General features: G+C 35.9%; 1 long non-coding RNA gene across 1 annotated transcript; it reads left to right on the forward strand.

Annotated features, from left to right (window-relative positions):
* Nucleotides 1-13,599: 13,599 nt before the first annotated feature.
* LOC148791605 (uncharacterized) lies at nt 13,600-15,274 on the forward strand. The gene is made up of 2 exons (XR_016076672.1): nt 13,600-13,788; nt 13,987-15,274. It is a non-coding gene; the product is annotated as an uncharacterized LOC148791605 (long non-coding RNA).
* Nucleotides 15,275-16,274: the final 1,000 nt, after the last annotated feature.

Here is a 16,274-nt window from a genome sequence, read left to right on the forward strand (position 1 = left end):
AAGCTATGTCCATTGTGAGAAAACTCTAGCTGACAGCCTATGCTGTGCACAGTTTTCTCCATGTGACACGTTGCCCTGGTAGCTTTTCTTCAGATGTGAAGTGTTTCATTTGTTATTGGTCTGTTTCTTCTGTTACAAATATGGTTTTAAAATTCGACCTGGAACTGTTCTAGCCATTTGTTTTCAAGTTGACAGTTTGAATTTTAACTTTAAAAATAAAAAAAATTAAAATACAAAAATGCTAAAAACCGTTAAATGGGTCCATGATTCGACTGTTTAGATTTGTAGGTTGTTAATAAATTTAAATGGTTTTTAGCCAATAATTAAATTTAAGATAAGATAAAACAGAACCGATTATTTAGACAGTTTCCTGGGCCGAATGGTCCGACCGTCTGAATCAAGAGTGGTTTGAAAACAATGATTGCAAAGTTGTCAGCGACAATATTTTCTTTCCTCACATTTTGTCTACCACATGGAGTGTTTGATCTTCCAATTATCCAATATACAATGGTCAATTGATCATGGAGTCTATGTTAATGATCATCTTCACACAGCCATGCGAGAACACAAACCTTTCCTTTTGTATTTCTGAAGCAGCCTCCACAAGGTTCAGTACTTCTCGCTCAACAGAATCAATCCGCATCAACATTAATTCAATATATATAATTACATGCTGTTGTGGTTTAACTTGGCTGTGTGGATTAATATTATTCCTATTCTCCATTTTTGACTTATTATTGTACTTGGTTTCATTTTTTTCTAAACAAAGTTATTGGTTTATTTACTCTCTTGAATCTCTAATTGTTAGGGGTGCACAACTTGGGCTTGGTTATCCTGAATACAACCCGAAAAAAAGTTGGGTTAATTTGGATCGAAGATCAGGTCAGGTTAGGGTTTGAAATATAAATTCAACTTAACTTCCGGTTGGGTTAGGGTTGATGCCTTGTCAAATGTGACCCAACCCGATTCTGAGTACCTTAATCTGTTAATCTCAAGTCAAAGAAATAAAAAGATTTTAGCAAAATGGATTAGGGAAACTGGATCAATCCAAATCCAACCTGAGCCCAATTCAATTCCAATGGAACCAAAAAGTTTAGCTCTATTTCACTCCATCTTGAAAGTACATAGTTCCACTTTTCATGGTGGATGTTCAAGTTACCTCATTTAACATTCAAAAATTTTCAAGAAAACAAGAGACTTGGCTGAATCATGTGCCGTGAAAAAGCAGTACATATAATGCAGAGCAAAATTTTTTTGAAAAAAGTTGAATGGGGTTTGGTTCAGAATTGGGGATTCAACAAGTTATTGGGTTGGGTTGGGTTGGGTTAGGGTTAGGGTGGAACTCAACTTGACTTACACCCTTGTGATTCTTTCCAAATCTCTCAAGTAACCACTACTGATATAGTGCCATGTAGAGATGTACATTTTGGGCTGCCTTCTGGCTTTTCCATGCTAAGTTGGTATATTAGGGAGAAATTATTCTCCTACCTGGTCGGAGGATTTGTGTCTGACCAAATGCATTTTTAATTAAAATTTAGGATTTTAAGGATAGGATTTATAAATTTAGGGTTTTAAGGATTAGGTTTTTAATGTTGAAAATTTAATATTTTTATATAAAAATATAAGCATCTGACCATGGTAGGAGTGTAGTCTATACAAGCGGATTAAGTATATTTTTGAACCATATACTTAACCTTCTCCAGGTTCACTGGTTAAAAATATGTGATCGTTGGTGTCTATCTTCCTCTGGTCACAACAGTTACAAGCTGATACCATCTGAATACCACACGAATGGATATTTCTATCTACTTGTCTTCTGCCCTTATCGCTTTCTACGTGAAAATGGACCTTTTGTCCTATCTCCCGTTAAGGTTATCCAGATCTCAAAAATATATTCCGTTGATGAGAATGATAGAAGATCTATAAATGATAAATCCAAGATAGAAATCGTGTGCAAATGCCAATTGAAAATTTTAACTATTTTGTATTGCATATCTCCAAAAATGAAGAAACGTCCATCTTTTTATATAAATTATTGATAGATTATCTAATTTTTTTTCTAGTAAAACTTGGATAAGGGGATTTCACTAAGCTTCCTGGTTGTACAGAACGCTCTTTTCAGGCTGTTGCTCATGCCTGGTCCCATCTCCTTTTATGAGATGTTTAGATCATGGATATTTGCATCCTTCATCAAAGGGAGACTCGATCTGATAGGCACACCCATGTGAGCATATGGTGTAAACATTCAATAAATATTCTGACAATTGTCTTTAAAACTTGTTTTCAATCATTTCAAGACTAGGTTGAGGGTATTGAAGCAACACTTGTCAAAATTTATTTAGGGGTGTTTTTTATTTTGGATTTTGAGAGGGGAATAAGAATTTCATGTTCTTTTTTCAGATTTATGTGGGGATCAGAAAAAATTTATTTTGAGTGATACCTATCTCCTAGGTGGGTAAATAAATGGGACAAAAATGCCCCTTTTAATAATGAATTTTTATGACTAAAATGACCATTGCCTTATTTACATGAGAAATAAAAGAACATGGGTAAATGCACTTACCCGAGTAAGTGTTTCCCAGGAAAAACTTATCCAGGTAAAATTGCATTTACTTGGATAAGTAATTTATCAAAAAATGAACAGGGCTTTAATGTGTTTGGGGACACTTTTAGTAAGTGTTTGGCATCAGTGCTGGGAACATTGCACCGTTTTCTCATAAAAATGGTACTGAACATGTAGAGTGTAAGCATTTGGAATAGGTGTTGCCACATAGGCGTATTCTAAGGAAATAGCACTGCTTTTATTTGGTACTATTGCTGACAACAACGTTTTCAATATTGATCTATATTATTCAATGTCTAAGATGATGCCACATTGATGCCACATCATTATACTGTTGGCATCAATACACCATTTTCTTAAAAAACATTGAATTTAACATTACTACAAATCATACTTTCCTGATTCCCAAGGCATGGTGTAGAGTAACATTTTTTTAAAGAAAAACGGTATCAAACAAGAAAGTATTATTTAAAGCACCGCTTTCTCTGATCTGACACCAAAATACTAATTTAATTGATTCAAATGTTTGGGCTTGTGAAACAATGTCAAAATTCATAACCATGTGGCAGATCAGAACTTCTCCTATTGAAGCCTGTTCTTTGAATAGGTTAACTATAAATTTTGGGCCCAATTGGAGGGCACAAGAGCTGCTGTGAACACAAGCGTGCAAACTTGACTATATGGCTAATCATAAGTGAACATGACAGTGTTCCGTAGACATAAGCCCACACCACACACGTGGGTCTTGTAGAAAACACTAACGTGTTCTCTCATGATTGATCACTAGTCAGGTTTGCATACTTTGTGTTCACACTAGATCTGGACTCCGATTCGACATGGACATATCATCCAAGCTTTGAAGGTCCAATGTTGTGATCCTGCTAAATAGAAATTGTTTGGTAACATGTCGCCAACAGGGTGGGTGGATTAATTGTTTTGAAAATTGGCAAGGGATATTTGAAGTCTCACCAACAGGAGCGTCACCTGCGGTTGATGCTTTCACTTTTCCAATGGCTAGGGCTAAGTGCAGAGATCACCGATTCTCTCTTAGGCTCAGTTTAGAAAGAGTACAGATATAAATATATATGGTACAAATTTATAGTAAATAATATAAAATACAGGATTTTGCGCTTTATATATATATATATATATATTGTATTTGTACTTCTTGCAGACTGAGCCTTAAGAATAACATGACAAGAGAGCTTGCAGGCATGGAAAATTAAGATCATCTATCCCATCTTTTCATTTCTGAATCTCATCGGTATCTGTTTGTCTACCTTGTGAAAGACAAATACATGGTAAATTCGATCGAAGAAGGTCACACATAGCATTTTGCTTTATTTATATATAGCTTTAATATACTGTTGAAAAACGAGAAAGTGATTGATAAATATTTATTTGGTGTTGTTTGATAGTTAGGCACCATTAGTGATGAGGGTGGATTTGGCCCTCTAGTGAAAATATGACACCTGGCACCTCATGCCAATTAAGTGCAGCTTCTTGACAATTAGGTAGCTTGCCACTTTGGGGCAGTTCGGCACTTGCAGGCAGCCTGTCATCTTACGAAGAGCTCACACTTAGGGGCAGCTCGACACTTACAGGCAGCCTGGCATCTTACGAAGAGCTCACCACTTAGGGGCAGTTCGGCACTTACAGGCAGCCTGGCGTCTTACGAAGAGCTCGCCACTTAGGGGCAGCTCGGCACCTACAGGCATCTCGGCATAGGTAGCTCGCCATTTAGGGGCAGCTCGGCATAGGTAGCTCGCCACTTAGGAGCAACTCGGCATAGGTAGCTCGCCACTTAGGGGCAGCTCGGCATAGGTAGCTTGCCACTTAGGGGCAGCTCGGCATAGGCAGCTCGACACTTACAGGCAGCTTGGCGTCTTACGAAGAGCTCGGCACTTATAGGAAGCTCGGCATAGATAGCTTGCCACTTAGGGGCAGCTCGGCGTATAGCAGGAAGATCTCCTGCTTGACAATCGTACCTGACAGATCCGGAGACCTGCGCCCACGTCTCTCGCCAGGTGGCGCTGTGCCTGCCAGCTTTGAGAACTGTCCCTTGCCTGGCAGAGTTGTACCCTACAACAACTACCTGCATTCGCCGCCTCAGCTCTGGTAGTAACGGTTGCGGTAGAGAGACAGAGGCGGTTATGCCTGATTTGACTGGACACCGCTATATAAGGACTTCGACCCCCAAAGACAAGAAAAAAAGGGAAAAATGGAGGTAATCCCTGCTCTCTAGCTCTCTCATTTCTCTCCAAGCTCCCTACAATTAGAATGCTAACTTAGGCATCGGAGAGTCCCCGCCGGGAAAATACCCCCAGGTCCTCTGATTCAGTTCTTGCAGGTTCCTCAGCTCCCACCACCTACAAAGAGGAGGAAAAGATGGAGTTCTCACAGGTCCCTTAGCTCCTGCCACCTACAAAGGAGAGGAGATCACCTAATGCAGAGGGCAGTCGGGTTGCGCTACACCAGAGAGCTCCACCATCCCCTGAGTTATAGGCCGCCTAGGAGCAGGTCAAATGACGAGTCCACCAAGGTATTTCACCACCAGAGAGCTCGTCACCAGGTAGCTCACCACTAGGGAGCTCGTCACCAAGCAGCTCAACACTAGGTAGCTCTCCACCAGGGAGCTTGTCACCAAGTAGCTCACCACCAGAGAGCTTCACCATCCTCTCCTGGGAACAGGCCAAATGACGAGGCACTTAGCCAAAAAAAATTGATACATCACAAAAATTGGGTGTTAAAGGAACATTAAAATGATGTTTTCTCAAATGGTGATTGGCTTTCACACAAACGAAGAAAATATTTATTTAATAAATAGTCTTACCAAATAGCATTTTGAAATAAAAGCTTATGTAGCAATGAACTAACACACTTTTTCAAATAAATGGCCGGCCACAGGCCCACAAAACCAAACACCATGCATCTAGATGCTTATATAGTTATATCTACTGAAATTTTATTTTGCAACTTGCATTTATCAGTAAAATTGGTTTGAATATTCTGGGTCATGGGTTCAAGTTTCAAACAAATAGTTTTCAATTCATTTTATTCATGATTTATAATATTAAAGGTTTTTTTTTTGTTATTTTGATATATCGAATGACTAGCAGTTGACATCTCTCTCTCAAGGGGGCTACACAAAGGGGGACGGGGTAGCTTGTCCCTTACCCACAATCCAGTCCCCCAGTAAGGTTTTATTGTTGTTTTGTTGGTAATGGGCTACACAACACTAGAGTTATAAAACAGGCTGTGCCGGTCTGCGGGCTGTCTTGGCTCGTGCCTCCCTCTTTTAGGATATTTTGGAGGGTCAGCCCGGCACGGTTCATGGCCCAAGCCCGTGCAGGTCCGTGCCGTGCCATAGACTGGGTTGGTCCATGGGTTGAGCTTTAGGCTAGGCTGGGCCGTTGATCGGGCCAAATCTATTTATTTAAAAAAATTAAAAAAAATCTTAAATGTTTTATTTTATATGAATTTTGATGTATACAATTGTTTATTTTATTAATATATTATGGGTTTGACAATGATATAGAAAAGATATGATATTAGAAAAACAATTGACCAATAAATTGGAATCATAAATGTTGTAGCGAATCAGGTGTCATTTATCAAAATTCATGGGGGGTTTTGATTGGTCAAAACTCTTTCCTTATCATATATTTCCCGTATCATAGATTTTCTCATATATTATATGCTATATATTATTATATAATTATAATACATATTAATATATGGTTGTATTGGGTCATGTTGCGGGCCATACCGTGCCTGGACTGGCCCATACAATTGTGTCGTACCTGGCACAGCCCGTAAACCATCATACCGGGCCATAGGCGGCATGACCTGATTTACACCTCTACACAACAGGGGTAGCCCTCCCTCAAACCCCCTCAACCTGAGTGAAGATGGGACTCAGTCCTAGGTCTCTGCTACAATCAATTAGACTTTACTATACATCCTACCCAGAGGACATTACAACCACACATTAGGAACATATCCGGTGAATGACAACATACAAGTAGGAGAGATATGCTCTATTTGTCTCTGTAATGTCTTGAGTGTAGGGTGTGGGTGATATATCCAACCTCCAATCCAGGTGATGACGAATTCAAACGATAGCATCTGCTATTTCCAGCTAGAGAACTTATCAAGTGAGCCAGTTGGTACTTCCGACAGTTCACTAATGCTATGTTTGGTTACAAAGGTTTCCCTATCTTTTCCTTCCTTTTTCTACCTTTTCTTCAAGCCAAAGATAGCCTAAGAGTCCATTTTGTTAGGTCTGTTTAATATGCCTTGAGGCTGAGGGGTTTGGGGATGTTTAGTATTGTCTAGGAGTGATATGACCTGAATCTTCTCTCTCATGTTACTCAGACCGAATATATCAGAGTAGAATGGCAATTATGGCCCAGCCAAGGCCCAGTTAGCTGTATGGATCTTTTGCTTTAGTGGTCCATATTAGAATTTGGAGTCATCTGGCCCATGATGAAATGGACAAGCAGGTCAATGTCAAGATAATGGGCTCCGTTTAATTCACAGGGATAGGGGTCTGGAATAAGAATCGGAATGGTCTTATGTCATTTGATTGGGTGGAGTTGAATTCGATTTCCATTTCTAATGGAATGGCATTTTTCCATTTCAGAGAATGGGCTATTCCACCCCCACCCCTGACAATGAGAATCTCATTCCCAAGTGACTGAAAAATAAAGAGAAATGACTCCCCCAAACCCTATTTGTTTTTAACCCGATGCCAAGCCTCCCCTGTCGGTGTCCCGCCAACAGCTGCACCCTGCAAACTCTGGTGGTGATAGTGTTTGTTTTTTTCCTAGTAAAAATAAAACTGAACTGTATTTTTTTCTCATGTTGAATGTCAAATTATGTATCTGTTTCATAATAATAATAATAATAAGAAGAAGAATCTAATTTTAATTTTTGTCTGAAGCAAAGAGGTAAATGAATAGGCCATCCTGATTCTAATTTTAGGGATTTCGATTCCAATTCTGCTCATGAACCCTTAATTGTTTGAATTTTGATACAATATAACATTAACTTGTTTTATATTTTGGTTATGTCATAGCAATATAGTGTAATAATGTAAAGTTCAAAATGTCAATATCGCAAAAAATATCACCAAAGCAATTTGAGATATGTTAAGGAAACATATGGATATGGTGGTATGATTAAGATATATAAGGATGATGCGAGGGAAACTCAAATAAATCCACTAAATACATCAATAGCATCAAATTTAGGGTCCAATGAATATGACAAGTTGTTTAATTTGTTTAACTGATCCGTTCCCCTCTATGTGGCGGGTTAGTGGTTTGACCATCTGGGTCAAAAGTGTGAATGTATGCAGAATAGTCCACAGAGATTTTCTAGTTAGTGTGATACAATTTGTTTGTTTTTTTTTTCTTTTTTGTGTATTCGAGCTAGTGTGATATAAGTATAATAGTCCTAAAGCAACATGATTTTGTTCTTGTACATAATAACCCTAAAATCAATGAATTCTCAAGTCTAAGAAATAAGAGCATTTTAACAAAACGAAGTGTTGAAATCGGATTATAACCCAATCCGAGAAAGTTGAATTGGGTTTGGGTCAGGGTTAAGGGTTCAACAATAGGGGTTAACCTCAAACCGATTTCACCCCTACAGTATGTTTCTTTCTTTCCACATATCCCATATATAGAGATGTAACTGGTATATTGCCCTTGTAGGGATGTATACTTGTTCCTAGGGGTGCAAATGATTGGATTCTGATCTGATCCCATCGAAGAAGATTCGATCTGATATTTATTTATTTATATAAATACATATAACATATATATGTTATTTATTTATAAATATATTATTTATGTTGCATTTTTATAAATTTGTTATATTAATTTTTTTTATAAAAAATATGTATATATGATGAAAATAGTTGAAAAGATATATGCATTTTTGTTTTTCTTTTTTTAAATTGTTATATTTTATTTTTCTTTTAATAATTTATTAATTTTTTAAAAAATTTAAATAGGATCGGATCAGATCCGAAAATTCAACTGCTTCATCAGATTCAAATTCAAATCCATACTTATGAGATTCTTTAGATTGGATCGAATCAGCTCCTAACATTATCATACCGATCTGATCCGTTTGCATCCCTATTTGTTTGATGTTTTAACTTTTTTTATACCAAAAGTTAATATATTGATATATAAAAGAGATTGGTTTTCTATATAAGAAGATTTAGAACAATGTAATTAACCTTCTCCATGTTTGCACATAAAGGGCCAATGACCCAGTAGTTTCAGTTGGTCACATGTTCAAATCCACGCAGATTCAAACCCACTGAAGCACAAATTCTTTGCGTAGAGTTTGGATCTGTTGATTATAAAATGTTGGCCACATCCTATGCACAAGAATTATAGACTTATATTGGAAATATTTTTCTATCAATCAAAATAAAAAGTATAAAAAATGCGGAATACATTGCAGTCCACTACAGAATTCTGAAATTATAGTCCCCATAGTTTATTAATAGTTTCTCTATAAACCGCATCCTGCTTGTGGATTTGATATCAATCCACGGATCAGGATTTATTTCACCTGTATGGTGGGGTTAAAAATTCTGAAGTGGGTTGAACAGTCATTTTCCCTAAAAAATATTCTCGATGTACGGTCATACGGTCTTGTGGTCAGTAAATGTGGACTGTAATGCATTCCAATGGACCTACACGTGTATCACTAACTGTGTTTAGAATATGGCACCCCACCCCTGAGGGGGGCCAAAGTTGCATCACATGTACCAAGAAAGAGAGAGAGAGACCAGGTTCCTTTGCCAGTTCACAAGTTGAAAGTGTGTGGTCATTGGTCTCCATCTTGCTCTTGTCACAACATATTCGTGCTGATGCCATCTGAATACCACACGAATGGATATTGCTATCTGCTTGTCTTCTGCCCTTATCGCTTTCTACATGAATATGGTCATTTTGTCCCATATCCAGTTAAAGTTAGCCAAATGTCAAAAGTATATTAGGTTCACGAGAATGATAGAAGATCCATGAGTGACAGATCCAAGACAGAAACCATGTGCAAGTGCAATTTAAAATTTTTGTTTTTTAAAATAATTATTTTGTATTACTAAAAATGAAGATAAGTCCAATATTTTTTTATATAAATCATGTTGATGGATCCATAGATTGATGGATTATCTATGGATCTATTGTATATGGTTCTTCTTACCATAAAAATCATGCAAACTATGAGGAAAATAAATTATTTTTTGCAACCTTTTCCTATCTTTTAAAGAAATTCATAGATCTGCTTGTAAAAGTTAAAGACTCATTACAATTTTAACAAGAGATTGAGAACCAGACCCTATTCTTTTCCATGTTTTGGTGGAGATTCAGATCCACACCCTATTCTTTTTTTTAAACCCCAAACTTCACTCCCAGTGGAGGGGACCAACTTCTATTCAAAAGTTTTGATCTCAACAGTTATTTTTTTTTAATTTCTCAAAAGAAAAGGTAAATTCCAGGTTGTTTTTCTTTTACAAATTTTTCATCAAGTTTCAGTCCAAATGGGGGATATTAAGTTGTACATAGCTGTATTATTTTGGCTTTGGTTGTGTAATGATCAATATATATAGACTGGTACTCACTGACCCATCAATAAGCTTATGTATATTGTTTGATTCTTTAATCTTTGTTGTGAATAAGTAGTTGTCCATTCTAGTTCTAATGTTAAGCAGAAGTCCTGAAATCCATCTCTAATATATTGCAACAACTACACTTTGGATTCATGTCAAACGATTGCTTTACCAGCTGGCATATATAGCACTGTTTTTATGACAGTGTCAGTGTGTCCTCAAAAGCTAAGGAGCCCCACTATTCATACTCAACAAAACATAAACATGTGGAGATGGATTATCACTGTTGAGGACAGTCAAAGTAAAGGACTTGAGATGAGTAGATGACTAGAACTTTTCTTTAAGATCATCTTTGAGTTATACTTGTAATAAATTCTCTTGGTGAGGAGTTATTTTCAAAACCCATTAGAAAAGATGGGTTCACTTTGTTTCCCACATCTTCAGACTAGAAAATTGGTTTTTGAAGGACCAACAGAATTCATGACTACACAATCTGGAGAGGCCTTCAATGGTTCTGAAGTTAAGGCCTCTACAGCTCTCCCTTGTTGAGTTTGTTGTCATCTCTAGGTTCTCTGCATTTAATGACAATGACAACCACGTCGGCTCGATTTCCTTTTTCATTCTTGTGGGCGATCTTCACCTAGATATTGTTGTCTTCTTCTTTCTTGCATGTGTGTACAATTGTTCTCAGGATTGAGAGGTCTTTCCAGCTAAGCTATCAATAGTGTTAGGTGCAGGTCTGCTTCTAACCACTGTTCACTGAATCCTTTGCTTGAGCCAACAAACTCTACAGTCTATCTATGGTGTCTCTTTCTAGAACTCCTGTGTCTACGTCACAACTGCTTCCACTGATTTATCAAAACCAATTGCAGTGGGGAAGGGGAGGGGCCTATTTGATCATTCTAATTCTTCCTTTCCACAGATAATCAGTTTTCTAGTGTTGATGTTATGAAATTGGAGGAATTCTGAAACTGCACTGTGGGCCTTTTCTAAGATATTAGTGGGCCTTGGGTCTTTCACTTGGAAATTTGAAGTTGTATTCATTTTTCCTTAGCCACATGGACAAAATTATTAGAAGGATTTGAAGATAGTTTCTCCCAGTACTACCTTTGTTATGGTTTATGCTAATTCCCTCCCATCAATCCGCTATTGAGGTATCTGTTTAGGTCTTAGGTAACTTTCCCCTACTTTCATCCACACTTTTTGGGTATTACAGAACCCATAAGAGGAAGTAGTTTGAAGGGATTAGAAGAGCTAGGGGCAGGCTGAAAAGGAAATGAGTTGAACTAGTAAGAAATTATTTAAGGATTTATAATTTAACAATGGATACACACTGAACAAAATGGAATGGTGAAAAAGAATTCATGAAGGCAACCTCATATAGTTGGTATAGGTTCAGATTGTGATGGTGAAAACTGTATTGTTGAATGTTAATTACAAGTAAGGCTGTCAATGGACTGGTTTTGGACCCATCCAGTCCAAAATCAATTTGGACAGATTGGATGGACCAACAAGATATATTGGATTGGATCAATCCAGTCCAAAATATTTATTAGATTGGATTGGACCTGATCCATCCATAATAAATTTATATTGGATTGGGTTGGGTTAAGCCAATATCTGGTCCATTAATATAAGATAAGAATATAGGTGTCAATGGACCGGATATGGGTTGAAACTAATCTAAATCAAAACAAATTTGAACAGATTGGATGGTCCAAACATTGAATTGGACCAGTCCAAAATGGTCCAAAACATTCGTTGAATTGGATTGGATTGGACCTGGTCCATTTGTAATGGACTCACATTGAATTGGATCGGATTGGACCAAATCCAGTCCAATTGACACCCCTAATTACAAGAGTTAATGTTCATTCCCCTCTACCATAAATAGCCAAAGAAAAAATTTTAAATTTTCCCAGTGTGCATATTGAGAACGGGTTCCCCCTTAATATTAGCATTCACCCATATGGTAGATTTTACAGAAAATTTTTGGCACTAGAGCTATCTTCCGCCACATTCTATCCCTTTAGTGTCATCTGTGATATATGTATTCCCTTCTTATTGTTGGTGATGTCTGAAAGAATTCTCTTGGCTTCTCTTCTTTCCATGATTCCATCTCCTTGATCTCTCTATAATATTCTTCCACCTTTTTGTCTAGGTTAACTTATTGTCTACATGTTCTTCTTTAACTAATTAAAGATTGTAGTAATTTATTTTTGTTAATGTAATAGTTCCAATATGCAGAAACAAATTTGATCATGTACAACACCAACTTTGAAGTTTGACAGGAGAAAATCCAAAAACTTGCTTTATCTTGAAATCACTATTTATTTTTTAAGGTTTTATCAACTATTTCTGTATTTCTTTCATATTTTATCAATTAGCTCTTAACTTCTTGACTTGTAAGTGCACTGAACTCTATTGGTTTAGTTCTAGGTCAATTCCAGTGTTCTAGTTGGGAAAGAAAGTCAAGAACACTTATCCTGTTAAATGATTTTACAAATAATTCCTTCATCCCTCAAGTTTTAAAGATATTTCATATTCATATGAGACCTTGAATTCCTACAGAAGATAATAAGCAGTGTTTTCAAAACTGGACCAAGGAAGCAATGGAAATTAAAATTAAGGAGAAATAAAAGAAAAAAGGAAATACAAAAAGGAAACCTATAACCCAAGGGTTCTTTATGAAAATTGCTTCATTTTCTGTTGACATGTGACAAATTGGGAAAACCTAGGGCCATATGGCTGCACTCCCAGTGATCAAGGAGCTCTGTTATTAGGATCTATCCATGGATGGGAATTTGGTTTCAGAAAATTGCTCTCTGCTGAGTGGACTACATGGTGAAACAGGAATTACTGAAGAAAAATGCCCATACTTGGGAGTTGGCACCATATCTTTTGATACCATACATGATTTGGGTAGGGCTACAACTTGGGCTGGTCTGGTGTGGCACCCAACCTAGTTTCAGTGGGTTGGATTTGGGTAAGATCTCCTTTAACTGAAATTGGGCTTAGGCCCATCCCGTATCCATTTTATACAATTGGGTTAGATTTGGGTTGATCTCGCTCCATTGTAGTGCATCCTAATTCTTAAGTGCATGCCTACATAGGAAGAAGCTAGCTGCGGAGTGCAGACGGTTTAGCCAGCAGAGGGGCTTCTCATAAACTAAAGAGATGTATGTCAACAATTCAAAGCCAAAGGTATCTTCTTGATTATATTGGAACCTACATGCTGATGGCAGAGATTAGAATCTTTGAGTTATGATCCAATTACTGGTTTCTCCCTTGAAAGTTGAGATGGCTTCTTTACCTAGGAAAATGGGCCACATAAAGAGGTTAGCCCTCCCCCAATTGGGAGCTTACTTAATAGATCCGCGTCACTTGGGATCGGGTGTTTGAGTTCCCAAAGACACCCTTGGGAGCCCAAACGTCTCAACTGCTTCTTGGGTTCTTTGGGAGCCAAAACATCTCAACCGAACTTCTTCCTCTCAATCTCTCAACCTCACAATCGAACCCTTGGAAGCCCAAACATCTGCAATATTTTCAGATATTGCAAAATATTTTCAGCCACCAGCAAGTTGACTGTGTAAGTTTGAGACATTTTAGCATTCTCTCTCAGGTTTTCTACTCTTCAAAAGTTGCAGGTTTGCTTATATTTTTTATTACAGGTTTAACAGGTTTGCTTACATTTTTGCTTCCAGGTTTTCTACTCTTCAAAAGCTGCAGGTTTTTGGTTGAACAGGCTTGCAAGTTACTGACTCTTATAAGTTTTTGGTTGTTCCAGGTTGAAAGGTTGCAATGTTGTAGACGTTTCAGTTTCAGCAGTTTCAAAGTTTCAAGGTTGTAAACTCTTCCAAACATCAGGTACGAGATCAAACTCATTTTTTAACTCTTACAAATGCATAGGTTTAGAAACAACAAAAAAAAAAAAGAAAAAATCATTAAAAATCAGTAAAGAAACTGATTCGGGTCATTCCGATACCCGTCTTAACGACCAGGTAAAGAAGACAACCAAAACGGGTCCATTAAGACCCGTATGCTACACTGTTATGATTATAACCGTGAATATTACGGGTAATAATAATAATAATAATAATAATAATAATAATAATAATAATAGTAAAAAATAATATTAGTAATAATAATAAAATATTATTTATTAATAACTTAAATTATTAAATAATAATAATTATTATTTAAACATAATCATACTAATAATAAATTATGATTATTATTATAAATATATTGATAATAAAAAGTTGATTTCAGTAATAATAACAATAAAAACATTAATCATAATAATAAATTATTTAAATAATAATAATAATAAAATTATTTAAATATAATAAAAATAGATAATAATAATAAATTATTAAATGATTAAATAACTTAAACAATAATTATTATTAAATAATAGTAATAAGTATATTAATAAAGAAAAAAATAATTTAAGTAATAATAATAATATTAATAATAAGAATTTATTTTAAATAATAAATTAACTTTGTTTTGGCCATTCCCATTATAGTTTATTTTAGTTTTTGGCAAATTGATTAGACCATTCTTTTGATTCTTTCAATTTGTTTATAAGTCTTGATTGTTTCTTTCTTGATTAACAAAACTCGTGCATCGCACGGGTCCTCGATTGCTAATCTGCTTCTAAAACTTGAAACCATAGACTTTGGCATAAATCAAACTGGCTTGTGATCCAATTGTAAGACATTTTTTAGTGGTTTAATGAATTTTAGGGGCCATTGGTTGGTGCAATGCATGGTAAAATCTCAGGTTAATAAGCTTGAAAACGTGAGTTCAAATTTGAGAGTGGCCACCTTGTGAAAAAAAAACACTGGAATTCAGTTCTATGTATCCAGTCTATCCTCTCATGTAGAGGTGTCAATTGGACTGTATGTCCAATGTGAGTCCACTTACAAATGGACTGGATCAATACAAATCAAAACCAATCCAATCCATTAAAATGTAAATGGACTGTATTGGATCCAATCCAAATAATGAAATACCAAAAATTATATAAAAAAATAGAACATATAAAAAATTACAAAAATATATTAAAATGAAGAAAATCTGAAAATTACAAAAAATACTCTTTTGGCATTGAAAAAGCACTTTTGTATAAATGCTTTGACAAAAGTACTTTGATAAAAGTACTCTTATAAAAGTACTTCTGTAGAAGTGCTTTTATAAAAGTACTTTTGTAAAAGTACTTTCGTGGAAGTGTTTTTACAAGTGTTTTTGTAAAAATGCTTTCGTAAAAGTACTTTCATAGAAGTACTTTTATAAAAGTACTTTTGTAAAAGCGCTTTCGTAAAAGTTCTTTCATAAAAGTGCTTTCATAAAAGTGCTTTTATAAAAGTACTTCCATAAAAATGCTTTCGTAAAAGTACTTTTATAAAAGTACTTCCGTAAAAGTGCTTTTATAAAAGTACTTCTGTAAAAGCTCGTATAAGTGATTTCATAAAAGTGCTTGTGTAAAAGTACTTTTATTAAAGTGCTTTATAAAACTCTGTAAAAGTGCTTTCAAAAAAGTACGTTTGTAAAAGTGCTTTCGTAAAAGTACGTTTGTAAAAGTGCTTTCGTAAAAGTACTTTTGCAAAAGTGCTTTCATAAAAATACTATTCATAAAATTACTTTTATAAAAGTGCTTTTGTAAAAGTGCTTTCGTAAAAGTACTTTCATAAAATTGATTTTATGCCAGTTTCAGTTTTGATCGGTTTCAAATTGGACAAGGGTTTGGCCTCATGATCGGATTATTGGAAATTTGGTTTAGGTCCAATTCAGACCAATAAGAACATGGACCAATTTATTTTGGATTGGCCCAATCCAATAATTATAATGGACCGTCCAAATCCGATTTTTGACAAGGTTTGAATCTGATTGGATCCAATCCAAAACCGGTTGATTGACACCCCTACTCCAAAGACCCTGGATAGAATGGACCAACATTGGGTCATGACCCTTGGAGTAAACCATTATTGCATTTATACGAGTAAACTGGCAGTAGGGATTGCATCATTTTTTATCTAATTTTGTGGGAAGAACATCTAATTAATCTTG

The sequence above is a fragment of the Nelumbo nucifera genome, chromosome 5 (assembly GCF_055504915.1).
Source record: "Nelumbo nucifera cultivar China Antique chromosome 5, China Antique-T2T, whole genome shotgun sequence".
Classification (NCBI taxonomy): domain Eukaryota; kingdom Viridiplantae; phylum Streptophyta; class Magnoliopsida; order Proteales; family Nelumbonaceae; genus Nelumbo; species Nelumbo nucifera.